This window comes from Thalassophryne amazonica, chromosome 18, assembly GCF_902500255.1.
Source record: "Thalassophryne amazonica chromosome 18, fThaAma1.1, whole genome shotgun sequence".
In the NCBI taxonomy this organism is placed as follows: Eukaryota; Metazoa; Chordata; class Actinopteri; order Batrachoidiformes; family Batrachoididae; genus Thalassophryne; species Thalassophryne amazonica.
The window spans coordinates 30,892,644-30,913,343 of record NC_047120.1 but is presented as its reverse complement, the minus strand read 5'-3'; the positions used below and the strand labels follow the sequence as shown (position 1 = coordinate 30,913,343).

The following is a 20,700-nucleotide window of genomic DNA, read 5'->3' as shown; positions in this document are numbered from 1 at the left end:
GGCACACTAAGTGACAACGACTGAAGATGGACAACGTCAAATGGCAAAGTTTAATCCCCCAGCGAACTTTCCCTTTGATAAGCCAGCAGAATGGCCGGACTGGAAACAATGCTTTGAGCATTACAGGGTCACTACAAAACTTAAAGACAATGGAGAAGTGCAGGTGAGCTGCCTGATTTACGGAATGGGCAACGAGGCTAAAAACATCTACAAGTCATTCACGTTCCTTGAGGAGGGACACCGTAATGACTTTGCAGTCATGAAGGAGAAGTTTGACAAGTACTTCTTTCTGCGGTGTAAAATTATCCACGAACAGGCATGTTTTCACCAGCGAGTCCAGCGGCCAGGGGTACGAGCTGAGTGTTTTATCTGAGCCCTGTACGGCCTATTAGAGCACTGACAATTTGGTGCAACCAGAGAGGGAAATATCCGCGACCATATTGTCGTCAAGATACTGGACAAAGCGCTCTCCCGCAAGCTGCAGTTGATGGCGGACCTGACGCTGGCACAGACAACACAGACCGTCAGACAGGCAGCAGGACAAGTGAGCCTGCACGGAGATGCTGTCGGATCAGCACAAGAAGTGCAGTTTAAACGAATAAACAAACTGGAAACCACAACAGCGACAACAAGGCAAGTTAAAAGACAAAAAATGGGGAGGACATGATGAGAGATGGGGAAAGTGTGTGAAAACACAGCCTAACAGAGACGAAAAGTGCCCTGCTGAGAAAGTTACATACCATCCATAACTGTCAAAAAATAGGACACTGGGCTAGAGTATGTCACAGCCGCAGGTCAGTGAATGAGGTAACAGAGACTGAGAGGACCGAGCAGACCTCTTATTTTGCAGGCTCAGTGTGTGATGCTAATGAGACGAGTGAACAGTGGACTGTGTAGCTACAAGTGGATTCCACCCCAGTGGAATTCAAAATTGACACAGGAGCTGATGTCACTGGTATAAGTGAGGACACATTTCACACATTTACTCCTGAGAGTCCAAATTGAGCTAAGGGTTGATGCTGTACCACATTGCTGTGCACACTGCACACCGTGTGTCCTTCCTCGTGCTACAGAAAGTAAAAGAGGACCTGAAAAGGATGGAGAACAATGGGGTCATCAAGTGAGTGATGGAACCTACTGAATGATGTGCACCCTTGGTTCTAGTTCTGAAAGAGAACACAGTCAAATCGAGGATCTGCCAAAAACTAAAGTGAGCCGCTCATCTCTAAGCCCCTGCCCGATCATCAATGGAAAAGAATAGCCATCGACCTCTGTGAACACAACAACCACTCCAGACTTCCTCATGCAAACTCTTCTCTTGGCACCCTGTCATAAGCTTTCTCTAAATCCACAAACACACAATATTCGTTGAGTTATAAGTCAAAGAAATTACATTTTGTGTTTTGAAAAGACACGATTACAGCTAAGTGCACTTTGAGTTTGTTCACAAAACTATTTCAGTTTCAGGACAAATGTTTACAGCATGAATGCATTTATTAGAGATGTAACGCTAACAAAAAGTGAAGGTGTTTCTTGGGAAAATCATCATTTCTCTACGTTGATTACAGACCCTGCAGCGGCTCTGTAATCAACCGCTTCTGCACTGTGACTCCAATTTGAAGCTTGAACCAGTGAAGCATTGCTTGGATCTGCTGCTTCGTTGATTCTTTGATTTGCTGCTCTTCAGAAGCGGCAACTCCGTTTCTTAACCCTTTTCAAAGCCATTAAAATATGTCAAATGTGAGTCACTTTGTGCAGATTAAAGTGACTAACTGGGACTCTTGTCTTGCTGCAGTCAAGAAACGAGAATAGTCTTCCGTTCCGTTGGCACAGCTCCAAACAATGCGCTGCTCTCTGCTGAGTCGAGTTAGACTCCAGTCAGAATTAATAACTTCAAAGCGAATCGCCGCTTTAAATAAAATGACACCTCTTTCCAAACGTTGTAATACTAACAATAAACTACAATAGACTAAAACATTTTTTCCTCCCAAAATAAGCGTCCTGCGTTCTTTATGAATTACACTGATGTTGACTTGCAACACAGCCGACTATAAGAGTTCAGCTCAGAGGTATGAAGTGACATTCAGGCCAATAATGTCTGAAAGGAAATGCTTTTGACAAAAACTACAGATTGTGTTTATTTCTATTTATGTCCAGAAATCAAGGATCCACCATCCAAAGTTTATGTCCAGAATTTAAGGATCCAGTGACCATTTTCATATTTATTTAAGACTCAATAAAATGTTGCCGACATAGAAAACCTGTAAAGCCTAATTTTAGTACACAGAAAATTCACAAGCGGTATCGATAAGGGAATCAATAAGGAATCGGACCGATAATGGTATGGATACTGATAAAATCTTATCAATACCCATCCCCAGAAATAACATAAAAAGGGGAGTGATGTCATATGTGGTTTCATAAGGCAGAAGTAATGTTAATGGTCACAGCAGTTTTATGACAGCAATATTTTATGGGAGCAGCTATGAGGGGGAGGAGGATAACAAAAAAAGAACCCGGCCTACACCGTATGTTAGTCGCTGTGTGCTCTATGTTCAGAGTAGCTGATAATAACGCTGATTTGCAAGGGAGCAGCCTTCCCTTGATCATTCTACAGAAGTAGCAACGTAACAGTAAATAGATATAGGCCACATCCACATGGAGATGGGTTTACTCAAGTTTTGTATCATATTGGCATTTTGGCCACACAAAACTGTTGTTTTTACAGGCCAAAACTGCTACTAACTGAAACCTTGTCCCAGAATGGATGAATCAGAAAATGCCGCCTTTGTGTTTTTGTGTTGAAAGTCTAGTAGTCTTACCATGTACTTGAAAAAATGATTCATATGGGTGAAGTGTCACACCGCCAATAAATACCACAAGTAAAATAGGTATCACCGTTTCACCTTCACAAAATGTCCTTGAAGTAGTCCCACAAACATTGTGGGTCATTCACGGCCATGACTGCTTGTGTTCTCACAAGAATAAGTGTTTTGACAAAATGTCATTTTCTTGAGGTCTGCGTGACTGAAATATTCACGACAGTCGCTGGTTGCCATACCATAATAATTCCTCTTCTGTTCTTTATATGTCACTGCTTACAAGACATTGTTTACAAATGTGATGAAACTCTTCCGAGTTATTGTGTTGTAATGTCAGAAATTATTATTTTGGAAGTTTACTGACAACAAAACAGTCTCAGTAATTAAAAATGAGTTGAGCCTGAGAAAGTCGAAGTTCTTATTTCTTTTCATGGCAGACATCAGCCTTTTTTCCATCCCTTTCTTTCTTCACTAAATTTGCATTTGTCTTTCAGAGCGTGGGCCATTCATCTGACTGAATTTACTTTAGCTTCGCCAACAGAAACTGTTTCTAGAGTCCACACTGCGTAATTACCTCCATCAAGGACATTATGGTTGTACCTCCATTTGTCTGCCATAGCTGAGTGGGTTATCTATTAAACAAATGGTCACACACTCAAATCCCCTGATGTCAAAATGTCCTTGAGCAAGACACTGAACCCCAAATTGGTCGTGGTGCTCAGGTCAGCACTTTGCATAGAAGACTGTGATCATTTGCGTATGAATGTGATTGTATGTTACTATGGATAAATGCAGAATTGCATGTTTGAGGGACTACTTGAAATTTTATGAAACATTTGTTATAAGAAAAAGAATATCTTAAAAATTCTGGTAATTATCCAGAACAATGAAATTTCATCTTTTTGCCTTTTCGTGAAAACCATCACTGAAATCACCTGAACACGAACATAAGTGACACAAAAGAACACACTGTTCATATAAGTTAGATATCAAACAACGACTGATTATTTAAGTTAGTCAACTCCTGATAATGTTTGGAAAATATAGAAATACAGATGAACACAGTAACTAGTATGCAGAATTTTTATGAAACTAAATGAAAAACTATAATTTTCCCATCTCACTTGTTTATCTTCATGTATTAAAGTAAAATAAATAACTCAAAATTCACAAATAAAAACTTGACATTTCAAAATTATTCAGTGACTGATATGGCTACCCTTCGTTTCAATAACTGCCATAAGCCTTCCATCCATGGAGCCTGGCAGATTCATGATGATTAACGTTTCATGTAGCACCAAATAAACGGTCCTCAAAGAGGCGTGTTGTTTTATTCCCACTATAAATATCACATTTAAAAATGACCCACAAGTTCTCAATAGAGTTGAAGCCAGGTGGGGGATGGTGTTATGTCATTATTCTGTCATTTTGGGGGCCTTTGCTGCATGTAGGAAGAAGAAGCTTTATTGTCATTGTACAAGAAATACAGTGAAATTCTGTTTGGAAGAATCTTTTGTTGTTGTTTGTTTGTTTGTTTTTTTTAGCAGCTGCAATGTTACAGGCATAAAGAAGAAAAAGAGAAAAGAAAGAAATAAATTATTTTAAAAGGTAACAAAATGTAAAGTATGTTAAATATAAGTAGTCTATATTAAACTAGTGCAACAGTTAGACTGCATTTATATAGCACTTTTTCATCTGCATCAGACGCTCAAAGCACTTTACAATAATGCCTCACATTCACCCTGATGTGAGGGTGCTGCCATACAAGGTGCTCAGTACACACTGGGAGCAATAGGGGATTAAGGACCTTGCCCAAGGGCCCTTAGTGATTTTCCAGTCAGGCTGGGATTTGAACCGAGGATCTTCTGGTCTCAACCCCATCGCCTTAACCACAAGACCATCACCTCCCCTAAGTTGTGTGCAATAGTCCATTTATTGGACTGGTAGGTAGTATGTGCGTATGGATGTGTGTGTGTGTGTGTGTGTGTGTGTGTGTGTGTGTGTGTGTGTGTGTGTGTGTGTGTGTGTGTGTGTGTGTGTGTGTGTGTGTGTGTGTGTGTGTGTGTGTGTGTGTGTGTTGGGGGGGGGGTCATGGTTCCCGCAGCACTCTCTTCACAGCCATGGGAAACAAGCTGTGTTTGAGTCTGTTGCAGCGGGCTCGTATGACCCTGAGTTTGCCAGAGGGAATGCTGGTGAAAGGAAAGTATCTTTGGTGGTGAGGACATCCCGAATTTTTGTTGCCTACTGAAGAATACGGCTCAAGTAAATGGAAAATTGTCCTGAAAAAAAAATCATGGCCTTCTTGGATGATGTAGACCTTTTCCTGCACCACTACTTGAAGAAAAAACTTCTAAAAACTGGATGTAGGCTTGAGAGTTGATGTCAAACCCCATCTTCAACCCGAAAAGATCGGACTCCCTCATCTTTAATAATTGTAGCCAATGCCCTCCTCCACCTTGCTTGTGTCTGACTCTTGAGTGTTGCTGTATGAAATAGCCATGGAACCATCCATCTAGTCCATCAAGAGTCACTCTCATCTGTCCATAAAACATTTGAAAAATCTGTCTTCAAATAGTTCTTGGCCCAATCTTGACATTTCAGCTTGTGAGTCTTGTTCAGTGGTGGTTGCGTTTCAGGCTTCCTGACCTTGGCCATGTCTCTATGTACTGAGCACTTCGTACTTTTAGACACTCCAAATAGATTATAGTTCTGGAACAGGGTAGCACTAGAGGATAATGAATTACTGGTAACGGACATTAGCGTGCATGCTAACGTCCGCTAACTCGAAGCTAACTTCCGGCCTTTTCAAAAGCTCATGTTCACATATTGTGTAAATGCTAGTGACAAATAAACATTTCTAAAACCAAAAAGGCTGTTTTTGGAACCTAATGACACATCTGAAGTGACTTAGAAGACATTTAATGGATGTTAGCGTGCATGCTAATGTCCACTAACTCAAAGCCAACTTCCAGCCTTTTCAAATGCTCATGTTCACATATGTATATGTGTAAATGCTAGTGACAAATAAACACTTCTAAAACAGAAAAGGCTGTTTTGGAACCTAATAACACATCTGAAGTGATTTAAAAGACATTTTATGGATGTTAGCGTGCATGCTAACATCCGTTAACTCAAAACTAACTTCCAAAAGCTCATGTTCATATATTATGTAAAAGCTAGCAACAATAAACACTTCTAAAACTGTGCTGGTCTCACAACACGTGTCTGTGTGCTACTAGATAGTTAGCTAACCAAAAAAGAAAATTCCCAACACAAGGCTTGATTTTCTTGCAAAAGCATATAGCAGTAGTAGTGGTTGTTGTAACTGCTACTGTTGTTGCTATTGCTGTGTGTGGGTGTGTGGTAACTGTAACATAAAAAAAGGAAATTACTACCTATAAATGTACACATGGTTTGCTAAACCAGGCAGCCAGCTAATACACATGCAACATATAGCTAACTGCTAACACCATCCAGTTTCAAGCTTATTTCAGTAACATTTGTGACCTCTATATAAGTGCTTTGCACACATAGATACTCACAAAGATGAAAATTTCCCAAGGCTCAAACGTTTTAGTACAAACAGTGTCTTCATGAGTTTTTCAGGCTTCTTTCTGCAGTCCAGCTAGCTTGTTCTCACGGAGAGGAAAAAATATCAAAGATTGTCTATTGTCACGAAGAGCATTCACTCCAAACCATAACCAAACCGATCCTTCGTGGAGATGATGTCTCACTTTGTTAACCTTTTTAACCTATCAGGTTTGGCAGACAGAAGCGTCTGGACACAATTGCAGGACTCGACACAGTAGCTTTTTTGGTAAAAGCGTTTACTGAAAAATTCAGTGGGATCCGGTACACAGCAAGGCAGTCCAAGAATAGCAAACGGATCAAAAACAACAGGCGTAAGGCATGGTCAGTACAAACAGACAGGTGGCTGAAACACACATCATGATAGCAGGACTTGGAAACATGGAACACAGAGCTGGAAGCAAAGGCACACGGTGCAACAATCTGGCAAAGAACTAGTGCAACCAGTGGGACATAAATACACTTAGGTGATGAGATACAGATTAGAAACAGGTGTGTGGAAAGATCCAGAACAGGGTATGGCCCAAGCAGAGTGCAACACCCACCACCAAGCACCAAGAGAGACACAAGAGAGATAGGGACAGAAAAAACCAAGCAGGAAAAACCTGACACAGAGAAAACAATCAAAACCAAAACTAAACATGGCAACTGTGAATTTATTTATAACTTCTTAGCTAACTTATAAATCTTAAGAAATGATGAATGTCTTTGACCTAAAGACATGACAAAAACTGAAAACGCTGTTTTTGTAACTTGATAAAACACCTATTTTAATAGACTGGCCGACAGACAGATAAATGGAGGTTTCTGCATCATTACTGAACATGTACAACTTGTATGTAAGACAACAAGATCTTAATAATTAATTAAACAACTGCAATTCATAAAGAGCACGATGCTCATATGGCCAAGGGTATTTTAGCATTGCGTTATAGTTAGTTAATTTTTGTCGTTCTTCTCCACACGTTTCCTGTGACATTGTTGACCGTTTGCAACAAAATGCTTCTTTAGTGATCACACATCAATAATTTAACTATTTAAAGACTGTTGCATTGCTCTGAAAGGCATTTAATAATTTTTAACTTGTCAGTGTCTTTTTTTTATCCGTTTTGTCTAAAATAAAGAAGTTGCCTAATAATTATGTACACCTTGATTTAGAGTTTTAATCATTTTAGGCCACACCCTCCCTTGTTACACAAATACACATCACCTCACTGCTTAAATCCAATGAGCACTCAGGTTTATGTAGCTTGGGGTTGGAAAATATGCACAGAAATGATGACAAACAGACACTGAGCAGATTAGGGGGCCCATGAGGACCAAGGTTGGGAACCACTTAATACTTGTTTCACTCAGCATGCCCTTCATTTCTCTTCCTCTACAACAGCAACCTTTTGCAAGCGCTCATCTTGCATGATAAACATCTGAAAAGTCATTCCAGATTTTCCCATAAAGGAAAAAAAAGACTATGATATTGCAAGAGATTTTACAAAGAGTTCAAAAATTGCTGATAGGTTCTTTGGCCAGAAAACCTAGAATGAGGAGTTGTTCTGGAATACACATCAACCTCCGATCCCTGTTGCAGACTCTCATCGACAACTCTGATCCGAGGTGGAAATAAAGAGCGAGTAAAGAACAAGATGGTGTAATTACACTGTTCTTATCTTGTCTTATCAAAGTGTTCCTCCTGCTGCAGTTAGAGCATCGAAGTACAATCAGGCTGGCGACTGTACACAGGTCCACTGAAAGGGTCGGCGCAACAAGAGCTGCTGTCTACGGATGGCAAAATTACAAATCCGACTGTTTTGTGCAACACATACAAGAAATCCATGTGGATTCATTCATCTGAATGAGTCCATTCAGACCTGATTCCTTTCTTATCGCTCTTCAGTCCTTTCTCCAGTCTGCTGGACGAGGTCCCATTTTGACTGGTTCTCATTCATGGCTCTCTTGTTCTCCACATTGGCTCTGTCCCTGAATAAATGGAAGAACAGGCACACAAGCAACATCATGACCCCAGCTAGTGTACAGCTGACAGCGATGTGCTCATGCTGATCGCCTTCTTGCTTCTCAGCTACAGCATTAATAGCTTACAGATGACCCACTGACAGATGACCCACATCATTATGTTCCTGTCTAAGATTCATTCAAACAAAATGGTTCTTGCAGGCACTTCAATCCAATTCAGTTTATTTATACATTTATAAATCTTAAGAGACCTCAAGGTGCTATATATGAGCACTAGTCTAGTCTAGACCATATCAATCCCTTGAACAAGTACACCATAGGCAGAAACCTCAAGCAGATGAGACTCAGTAGGTGGTGACCATTGGCTAGGGTTATTCTAACACCACACCCACAAGATGGCAATGACAAAAATGTTGCCTCACACAAAGCCTGTTTAGTCCAATGTTCAATATGACAGGATACTTGAAATGACAACATGAAGGTTTACATTAATCAAACTCAAATAGACGGTTTGTAAGTGAGTGATTGTACTGATGCCAGCAGATTTCCAGATATATCTCCAACCTCTCCCTATGATGTGGAAGGTAATTGTCTAGTAGTTAAGCTGTGGGGTTGAGACCAGAAGGTCCTCAGTTCAAACCCCACCAGATCAGACAATCACTAAGGCCCCTCATCTCCCAGTTGCTCCTGGTGTGTAGTGAGGACCTTGCACCCTGACATCGTTGTGTGTGTGAGTGAATGGGTATATGTGAGGCATCATCGTAACGTGTTTTGAGCAGCTTCTGATTCAGAAGGAAAAGCTTGATATAAATGCAGTCTATTTACCATGACACCCCATTAAACAAAGGAAAATGCAGAATTCAAAAGTTCTCTGCAACTTCACACTAAATCATATATGAAAAGGAAGGCACCAAAGGGCTCTACACACCACAATATACATAAATCTTTAATGGTGTTTTTGACTATATATGACTTCACCAATCAATCGCAAATATTTTGTTACTGAATATATGCTTTAGATCATCTATCTAGACTTCTTGGTTGTTGAGGTATACAAAAAAAAGTGTTTTTTGGAGGGGGGGGGGGGTAATATTTTCATTGACCTTGACCAAACTAATCCAAAAGCTGATCACCTCTAGCTATCTATCCAAGTAATATTCCAACCAAGTTTGATACATCTGGGCTTCTTGGTTGTCAAGGATATACAAGAGAACATTTTTACAGATATGTATTTATATGTCCCTTGACCTAACTACTCCAAAATCTAATCATCTCTATACGTATCCAAGAAATACACCACATTTGAAGGACCCAGCCTTCTTGAGTTATCTTGTCCTCAGATACACAAACACACCAGTGAAAACAATATCCTGTTCACCACTTTGCCAACTCGCAGGGTAATAACCATGACTTTATCACACACCTTTTCCTTTTCATAATCGTAAGCTCATTAAATACTGACACTAATTAAAGTGTCCAAATTAGGGCTGCAACAAACGATTATTTGGATCATCGATGAATCTGATGGGGTTTCGACACGATTAATCGATTAATAGGATTAGAGGGGAATTTTTTAAAAATGTGCCAGGGAAACAATTTTTCTCTCCTTCAATCACTTTATTTAACAACAGAACATTATTTGAAAACTTAAAATACATGAAAATCAACAAATCATCAAATGTCCCATGGCTGTTGAAATATAAAATAATAAAGAATAAAACAGTTTATAATAAAGAACAAAAATAATTATTTCAAATGGCATTGCTTTATCAAAGCGCTGAATTGCCATAAAACAACACTGAAACATATGTTATAAAATATATGGTGAAAAAATGAGGTATTTTTGTTGCTGCAAATGAGCAATTAGCATAACCAGTTAACTATAAAACCTAAATCAAAAACTGTAACCTGACTCATATGTGCAACATTCTCTGTATAACTTGTAAACTATGTGGTCATTTCACAATGACACATGTGACTCATGTCTCTTTCTCTAAAATTGTATTGTAGCATTATTAGTTATTATTACTATTATTATTGTTACTATTATTATTATATTATTCATATATAAATAAAAATAAATTTAAAAATATTATAATTTGTAATACATTTGACTCTTTTATAACAACAAATGCTGAGCCATTAATTATTATACAGAAAACAAATGCACAAGCAGCTTAATGCTAACTTTAACATTGAAAACGCCATAGACATGCTAACGTATTAGCATCAGCTTTAGCATAAAATCCATCTATCAACTGTTTCAGAAGACCATAACAGGTCAGTTTAACATAAAAAGGTAAATATTCCTCACAGACATATGCTCTTTAGGGTTTTAGAGAGGAAAAATTAAGATAAAGCAAAATAAAACAAATGAAACCAACGAAGCAGCAGCTCGAAGCACTCCATTGGTTCAAGATTCAAAGCAAAGCTCGGTTGATTATATGGAAGAAATGAAACATTTGCGGTAAAACAAAGTTATTCAGCAACTAAGCGATGACTAAATTAGTTGACAACTATTTTAATAATCGATTAGTTGTTTCAGCTCTAGTCCAAATTAGATCCACAGAGTCCTGCTCAGTCCCGCCAAATCTAAACTCATATATCTACTGTTATATACAATAAATGATCCATCCAATGAAGGAACAATTTGCTCTCCTTTGAGAGCCAACTCCTGTGTAAAAGCTGCATCACTGTACACTTGAAGGTTTACTTTGTCTCAGAGGTATCGAACATAAGCTTTGCTGAAAAGAAGTTGAGTTTATGTAAGATGAAGACTGCATTTCTATTTCACTGACATATAATAGAAAAACTGGAACACCCAGAAGCCATAAGTACCCATTACATATGATCGGCCTTTCACTCTACCTTCCAGAAAACACTGTTATAATCAGTCCACTAAGACCATACAAAGACTGTGTCAGAGATACCTGCTGATCAAGATGTTTCATCATAACACAGACTGGCTGGAGTCTGAACAGTTGGGAGACCTGAAGGCCAGACAGCTATCACATCATATTCCAAGTACAAGTCACTGCGATACCGATACTCATCCAATAACGCACAGATTTCAGTTTTGACGTGACCCCAAAAGCACTGAACAAGCAGGATGTATTCAAACAGGGTTCTTTAATCAAAGCCAACATTCAGTCCAAGGTCATACACAGGTGATCAAAGTAGTACAGGCACAAGTCCAAAAATCCAAACAGCAGGCTCAGAGGTCGCAAGAAGAAAGTCTAGTTCAACAACCAGGAGGCCAGACTTGGAAGACATTAACACAAGGAAACACAAGGGCAAAGCGGACTGACACACCAGCAACCAAGAAACAGAAAAGCAGGGTTTTAAGTCCAACTGGGAGGTAATTACAATTGGCAGCAGGTGCAGAGACGGCGGAATGTATTCAGGTGTGAAAGTAAATGTCAAGATAGCAAACCAAACAAAACAAGAACAGAGAAGAATTTGTCAAAGTAAAACAGGAAGTGATGAAAAACTGCAGCAACAACATGTTTTTCTTTGCAATCAATTACTTAAATACTCTTGTAGATAAAACATTCTTAACTGACTGAATCTTCACTTCCCTACACACAAGACGTTCACACTCAAAGCAGAAAGCTTCAAAATATGGTTTGGACTTATTCAGGAGCATCTGCTAAACATTGTGCCACCCAACAAGTGAAACATCAAATTTCAGAGAGTTCAGTAACTTTTAAAGCCTGGTATTGGTGCAGTTTAATTAGTCTGTGGTAAGATGTGCAGCCATCCTACATGAAACTAATTACATCCATAAATTTACTCAGAACACACAGTCAGAAGGAACCTTCTGTTGTCCCCAGTTAAAGACAGCATTTTTCTTTGCAAGTAAAAACAGAAAACACTTTGGATTCTCTCAGCAGTAATGGACCAATAGTGAGATATATTAAAGAGGGACATACCACACACCTGTTCACCAAGCTAACACACCTCACCGAAATTTGTAGCAAAAAAGTACACCAGTACACTGAGCTGCGCAAGCTGATCTTTCAGTCTAATAAACTTACTTAGTCAACTACAGTTAGTCGCCCATCATTATCCATCTGATCACCATTTCACATCGACGGTTAAAACTTGTAGATTAGCTGTCTTGCTTTAGATGATGGTTTTCACGGGCATAATGACCTTGAACGTGCCATTGCCAAGAGACTGCTACAATGCACGACAGTTTTGTTTACTTCTGGGTTGGTTGTTGTCATAAACTATGTAGCCTTTGTTTCTTAAGCTGGCTTTATTAACATTTACGGACCCATACGAACAGCAGAATGACATGTTTGGCTCTTCACTTTCTTGTTCTACACTTCCATCAAGACTTTTTGTGCACATAACGTTGCTCATCGTAACAGCGACGCCCGGTGGCTCGTGTGAGAACTGTCACAAACACATCATTACAGTCGTCGTCTGCTGCAACGGTGGCCAGAAGTAGAGGAAGCTCTCTCTCCTTTTGAAGGAATATGAGCGATGTAGAGGTGCTCCTAAGTGCTACCACATTTTGAGGTAAGACACAAGTTTTGTCGACTACAATAAGATCTGTACCAGGCTAAAAACTTTAGTCGGGTAACGTGAAACTTTAGCCAACTAAGCGCTTTGTGCAACAACTAACGTCAAAGCATTAGTCAACTAAGTGTGTCATTTGACTAAACAAGATTAGACTGCTTTATGAAACCGCACCCTGGCACAAAAAAACACTTTCAACTCTGAATTTTGTTGCTTGAAATGGAAGGAATTTACTGATGAACCCACTCACTCACACTTTTGAGACAAAGCATGTCATCCTGCCATGTCTGTGAAATGGGTTCCTAACCAAGATTAGGAATCTACTACCCAAACATTACTGTAGCATTTACTGAACCTTAACTGTCACATATGTGCATACCCAAGCATGCTGAAAAAAAGTTCTATTTTGTGACGGCAGACTATTTTTAAATGGCTCGTGATGTATAGTTGTACAATGCCACAGCTCCTTTGTATGTCACTACTGTATTCATGTGCTGCGTGTCCACTATCTTGTTCAAATTTTCCAGGGAAGTACTTCTTGTTCAGTGACCAGGCTCCACCTGCCTCCTGGGATAGCATAATGTAGTCCATTTGCACACTATGGAGGTAGTAGATCATCCATTCAACTACCACTAGATGTCTACTCTGCATTCAGACACCCTACAGGTTGTGCCATACTGCTGTTTGCTGATGAGCCGTTTGCTCCTCCAGTGACCCATGGGCACTGGAGGAGGTGCGACAGGCAGAAATGCCAAGCAGGAAATTCCATCTGCCTGTATGTTTACTATGTGTATTTGGATGTGGCCTTCCTCTTCCACTGACTGTGTGGGAATATTGCCATTGTTGGTGTAACGGAGGCCAGCAGGTGTTGCTGTGCAGATGTAGTTAGTAAACCTCACTCCCAACAGCTCAAAAGGATTCTCTGGTCACAAGGCCAGAGCCCTGGGTTTTAGCCTTCTGGTTAGAGAGTCTGACTCCCATGCCGGAACTCGTGAGTTTGCGTCCCGAGGGGAGCGAATGGGCGGACTCATAACAACACAACTCCATATTATTCATACATGGCTTCTTGATCATCAACAAGTTATCCTAATTTTAGCATTTTAAAATAGTAACAACAGTCCATATGGACAGTTAAATCAGCAACTGGTGACAATCAATAATAAAGTATAAAAGAATTCTCACAGTCATAGACAAAATGCAACATAACATAAATGCTGTATGTCTCGTGGCACTAAAAAAAAAAAAAAAGATGTTCTCACTCACTCTGGATCCGTGAGAAAAAGTTAATCCAATTCTACAACCCTAATTCCAATGAAGTTGGGACGTTGTGTAAAATGTAAACAAAAACAGAATACAATAATATGCAAATCCTCTTCAATCTATATTCAACTGAATACACCACAAAGACAAGTTATTTAATGTTCAAACTGATAAACTTTATTGTTTTTGTGCAAATATTTGCTCATTTTTAAATGGATGCCTGCAACATGTTTCAAAAAAGTTGGGACAGTGGTATGTTGACCACTGTATTACATCACCTTTCCTTCTAACAACACTCAATAAGCGTTTGGGAACTGATGATACTAATTGTAAGTGTCATGATTGGGTACAAAAGGAGCATCCCCAAAAGTCTCAGCCGTTCACAAGCAAAGATAGGGTGAGAATCACCACTTTGTGAACAACTGCGTGAAAAAAATATCCAACAGTTTAAGAATGTTTCTCAACGTTCAATTGCAAGGAATTTAGGGATTCCATCATCTACAGTCCGTAATATGTATTCAATTAAACATAGGTTGAAGAGGATTTGCAAATCATTGTATTCTGTTTTTATTTACATTTGACACAACGTCCCAACTTCATTGGAATTGGGGTTGTAAATATATAATACGCAGACATTTTTCCAGAAATTACCATCTGAATTACAGCGAGTGCCAAAAGGTGTGAGGAGGTCGACCCTGTAACCAAATGGCTAGTACACACTACAGAGTTTTACTGATAGGAAAATGTCAGGAAAATGCTGATTATTAAAAATTGTATGTTGCAAAATAGCAATGAAAATAGTGAACGATGCCAAAAGGCTCCAAAATGAGCCAATGGGAAAATCCATACAAAGCATTTTTCAAAATAACAGGCACTTAATTGTACATTGCTGGGATATAACAAACAAGGAATACCAGAAGAAATTCTGCAAAATGAATTTACCTTAAGGTTTGTGGGGGGAATAAAAAAATTTTTTTTTTTTTTTTTACTGTCCACAGCAGATGGAACAGCATCAAATGAACGCACTGTATTTGACTAATTTGGACCCCCCACCCCCACCCTCACTACTGGGGTCAAACCGAGGATCTAAATCTGATGTGACAGCTACCAACCAACCTTGTAAATTGCTTTATTTTAATTTTTGTTTGCGGTTAAGGTCAGGATAAAGGATAGGGTTTCATTTTTCTGGAATGTATATAAATTTTGGAAATTTGAGCAAAACTTCTACCTCCAGCCCACTTGCTTTGCACACGACTGGAAGTCTTGCACTGTGACAACCCTGTTCCACAAGGCTACTACAGTCACCCGCAATCCAAAAAAATGTGCAAAAATAGGATGAAACAGCTTATCCTGGCTTGTTTCCTAATAGGAAGTGCAGATCTAGCAACTGGATGGCTTATAAAGTGCAGACCTGGCCACTTGCCTTGAAAACAAAAATAAGTATAGCTGCACCGTCAGCCGGAACTGCAAAAAAATGGTGCTTCGGCTTGAAATTTGTACTCCGATGAAGAACGATCAAACGCGTTTGAAGTTGTACTCACTAGGAATACCCTGTTTACAGAAGTTCAAACATGACTGAAGGTGTTAAGACTATAAACACTTGGAAGTAACCACGTAGTAGTGATGATTTTGCAAATCGGGATGAAATTTTTGAGCATTTCCAAAATTTGACCCAGATTTTAAATCTGGTGCTGGTGATGTATCTAAAAACTATGCAATATGTTCAAGACTGATAAAGATGAATCAAGAAGTTACTATGATGCTTCAAAACGTGCCCTGATTGGCTATTTGGGATTAAAGGAACAGTGCTCTGTGGAACAGCCTCATAGCAGAATGCCAGCATCCTACACAGTTTTCAAACTGGGAAAAGGCTGATTTTATTTTTGTCTTATTTTAGTTTTTTGTGGCTGTTGCTATTGATAAGGTACTGTATGCAAACTGCGACTTGCTATTTGTACTGCACCCATTGTTATTAAACTATTCAATGTCATGGTTCATGCTCAATCCTACAGCTATGGTTGAGTATCAGGAACCAGTTCTTTTCGGGTATCGTTAAGAAATGATTCGATCCACCGATATGAATAGTCTTTTTGCTTAACGATTCCCTTATCGGTCCTTCAGAGTAGCCGTTGTTTTTGAGGGTGTTTGTCGGGAAAATGATCATTCCTCTACACTGATTGCAGACCTTGCAGCGGGTCTGTAATCAACTGTTTCTGCAGCGCGACTCCACTTTGAATCGTGAACCAACAAAGCAATGCTTTGATGTGCTGGCTTATTGGTTCTTTGATTCACTGCTCTTCAGAAGCAGAAAGTCCGCTTCTTAACGCCTCTCAAAGCCATTAAAATATGTCAATTGTGAGTCACTTTTGTGTGGATTAAAGTCACTAACTGGGACTGTTGTTGCAGTCAAGAAACGAGAATCGTCCTCCGTTCCGTTGGCACAGCTCCAAACGCTGTGCCGCTCTCTGCCAAGACAGAGTCCAGTCGGAATTAATAACTTCAAAGCAAATCGCCGCTTTAAATAAAATGACACCTCTTTCCTAACGCTGTAATACAGACAAACTACAATAGACTAAAATGTTTTTTTCATTCCAAAATGAGACGTCCTACGTTCTTTATAAATTACATCCTGACGTGCAGCACAGCCGGTTGCAAGAGCTCAGCTCAGATGTATGGAAAGACATTCATGCCAATAATGTCTGAAAGGAAATGCTTTTGACAAAAACTACAGATTTTGTTTATTTCTATTTATGTCCAGAGATCAAGGATCCACCATGTAGAGTTTATTATGTCCAGAGTTTAAGGATCCAGTGACCAATTTCACATTCACATTTATTTACTTTAAGTCTCAATAAAATGTTGACATAGAAAACCTGTAAAGCCTACTTTTAGTACACAGAAAATTCACAAGAGGTATCGATAAGGGAACTGATAATGGTATCGATATCAATAAAATCTCATCAATACCCCCCCTACCTACAACCAAACTGAATGACTATTTCTGGAAGGACGCTGTGCGCTTCCGGTGTTGGAATAAGGCCTCCTCCACTTAACAACTTTGCAATTTATTGTAATCTTAAATGGTTTGGAGTCAGGGTTGAATTTTTGTGAAATACATTTAAAAGAAAATGGAATAATACTTCATCCTCTAGACTACGCTGTGCACACTTCCAGGAGTCTTGTGCAGCAGGACAATTCTGATATGGTCCAGGTAAAATTCTATAATAGTTCATGTTTACAAACTTTTTTCGACTGGGACGTTTTTGGCACCAAGCAGTTGTGTGAGGTTTGTGGAGCACTCAGAGGGTTGGCAGGAATGTCTTAATACAGCGAGTATGTCCGTTATGAAGTGATTTGTACTTGATCCACACAGTTGTCGTGGTATCACTCCTAATAATCATGCTTGCAGAAGAAATGTGAGCATGCACGCACAAATTAAATTCAGATTCATCCCAGTCATAACTGCGCCAGCTGCAGGGTGCGCTGCAGACCTTGACCTCTGACCTCCTGAGGAGTTTGCTCTGTTGGATGACGTCTAAAAACAGATGTTTGATTCAGAAATTAAACACGTCAGTAATGTAGGAAAGTGTCCTCATGTGAGGAGTGTGATCTGGACCCAAAAGGACATGATGAAACTAAGAGACTCTATGCCAGAAAACGAACAAAATCCCAAAATGCAACAGAACGTAGGAACGACAGCAGAAGACGGAGACAGAAACTCCATCTGATTGAAGCAGCTGTTACAAATCCACACCACCGATCCTCCTGACGTCTCTCCCAAAACTGATCGTGCACCTGAAATGGACGGACTGGAGCGCGCAGCTGTGCGTAAACGGACAGGTAACACGGACGGCGCCGCGCGTGACTGGAAGAAAAAAAAACCCCAAACACTTTCACAAATAAAGACGTTTTCCTCCGGACACCACACAAAACACGAAGAAAGACCCGTGGAACTCACCTTGACGGCTTCAACGTGAACCGCTGCGCGCAGATTGTGTTGGAAAAACGAGGTGATGCCGCCTGTCAGCGCGAGCGCGGAGGAGGAGTTTGTGTCGGCTCCGGCACGACTGTCAGACAGCTCAGCGACGGGACGGCGACACCTGCCGCACGGCGGCAGTACTACAACAACAGTTTTTTTTTTCTTTTCTGTCCAGAAACAGATATTGAATTTTAAAACTGCCTAAATCGATTCATTTTCATGATCAGCTTCACTTGAATGAATACAGGAATTAATAAATTAATATATTTATTCAGGATAGCTCAATTATATACCCAATCATAGTTATATTAAATTATATCATTATGAATATCTTTCCAATGGGGTCCCAAGCATGCCACAATAATAGCTGTTAGCTTCTGTTTTCTGATTAACTGATCATTTCCTCCGTAGTGTTTGAATATATATTTAAATCAACAACAAAATGAGAAAAGTGTAAAAAAAAAATCTTAAATGCAGCCATATTTTCATTGATTTGTGGCATTTTTTAACCAGTTTTTTTTTTTGTTTTGTTTTTTTTTAACAGCCAACATTTGGTTAAACATAAAAAGTCGACTCTTGGTGTACAATTTAATTCAACATTTTAATTTAAAAAAATAACTCTAATTTAAACCATTTTCCTCGGAAATGTTGAGACATATACCCTGTAAAATTCAGTGATAATTGGATAGACAGACAGGCCTATTAGCTGTACAGACCGTGCATGGTTTCTGTCTTTGCAATTCTTAGGTGTTTAACGAATATGGGCATATCTAGTTGGCACCTGATCTGGTTTGATTGGTAATAGGTGCTTTTAAAATCAGTCAAATCAATATTTGAACATGTCATCCAATACCTATTTTCATGAAAACTTTATCACATCCCCTCTTACATGCCAGCATGTGACATGGTAAGTAACAAAATGCCGACATTCTTAGTTTTGTAGTTATCGTGTCTGAAAGAATGTGGATACACTCTCTGACTCACTCAGATTAGATTAGATTAGATTAGATTAGATTAGATTAGATTAGATTAGATTAGATTAGATTAGATAGATAGATAGATAGATAGATAGATAGATAGATAGATAGATAGATAGATAGATAGATAGATAGATAGATAGATAGATAGATAGATAGATAGATAGATAGATAGATAGATAGATAGATAGATAGATAGATAGATAGATAGATAGATAGATAGATAGATAGATAGATAGATAGATAGATAGATAGATAGATAGATAGATAGATAGATAGATAGATAGATAGATAGATAGATAGATAGATAGATAGATAGATAGATAGATAGATAGATAGATAGATAGATAGATAGATAGATAGATAGATAGATAGATAGATAGATAGATAGATAGATAGATAGATAGATAGATAGATAGATAGATAGATAGATAGATAGATAGATAGATAGATAGATAGATAGATAGATAGATAGATAGATAGATAGATAGATAGATAGATAGATAGATAGATAGATAGATAGATAGATAGATAGATAGATAGATAGATAGATAGATAGATAGATAGATAGATAGATAGATAGATAGATAGATAGATAGATAGATAGATAGATAGATAGATAGATAGATAGATAGATAGATAGATAGATAGATAGATAGATAGATAGATAGATAGATAGATAGATAGATAGATAGATAGATAGATAGATAGATAGATAGATAGATAGATAGATAGATAGATAGATAGATAGATAGATAGATAGATAGATAGATAGATAGATAGATAGATAGATAGATAGATAGATAGATAGATAGATAGATAGATAGATAGATAGATAGATAGATAGATAGATAGATAGATAGATAGATAGATAGATAGATAGATAGATAGATAGATAGATAGATAGATAGATAGATAGATAGATAGATAGATAGATAGATAGATAGATAGATAGATAGATAGATAGATAGATAGATAGATAGATAGATAGATAGATAGATAGATAGATAGATAGATAGATAGATAGATAGATAGATAGATAGATAGATAGATAGATAGATAGATAGATAGATAGATAGATAGATAGATAGATAGATAGATAGATAGATAGATAGATAGATAGATAGATAGATAGATAGATAGATAGATAGATAGATAGATAGATAGATAGATAGATAGATAGATAGATAGATAGATAGATAGATAGATAGATAGATAGATAGATAGATAGATAGATAGATAGATAGATAGATAGATAGATAGATAGATAGATAGATAGATAGATAGATAGATAGATAGATAGATAGATAGATAGATAGATAGATAGATAGATAGATAGATAGATAGATAGATAGATAGATAGATAGATAGATAGATAGATAGATAGATAGATAGATAGATAGATAGATAGATAGATAGATAGATAGATAGATAGATAGATAGATAGATAGATAGATAGATAGATAGATAGATAGATAGATAGATAGATAGATAGATAGATAGATAGATAGATAGATAGATAGATAGATAGATAGATAGATAGATAGATAGATAGATAGATAGATAGATAGATAGATAG

The 20,700-nt window shown here is 38.3% G+C and overlaps 1 protein-coding gene across 2 annotated transcripts in view; it reads right to left on the bottom strand.

Moving 5' to 3' along the window:
- Positions 1–18,192, bottom strand: part of ptprea (protein tyrosine phosphatase receptor type Ea) — a 201,916-nt gene extending 183,724 nt beyond the window's left edge. The window contains exon 1 of one of the 2 annotated variants that reach the window (XM_034193180.1): positions 18,124–18,192. The gene's annotated coding sequence lies outside the window, so the exon portion shown is untranslated. The remainder of the gene's footprint in view (positions 1–18,123) is intronic. The other variant, XM_034193179.1, reaches the window with a different exon arrangement.
- Between the last annotated feature and the right edge of the window lie 2,508 nt (positions 18,193–20,700).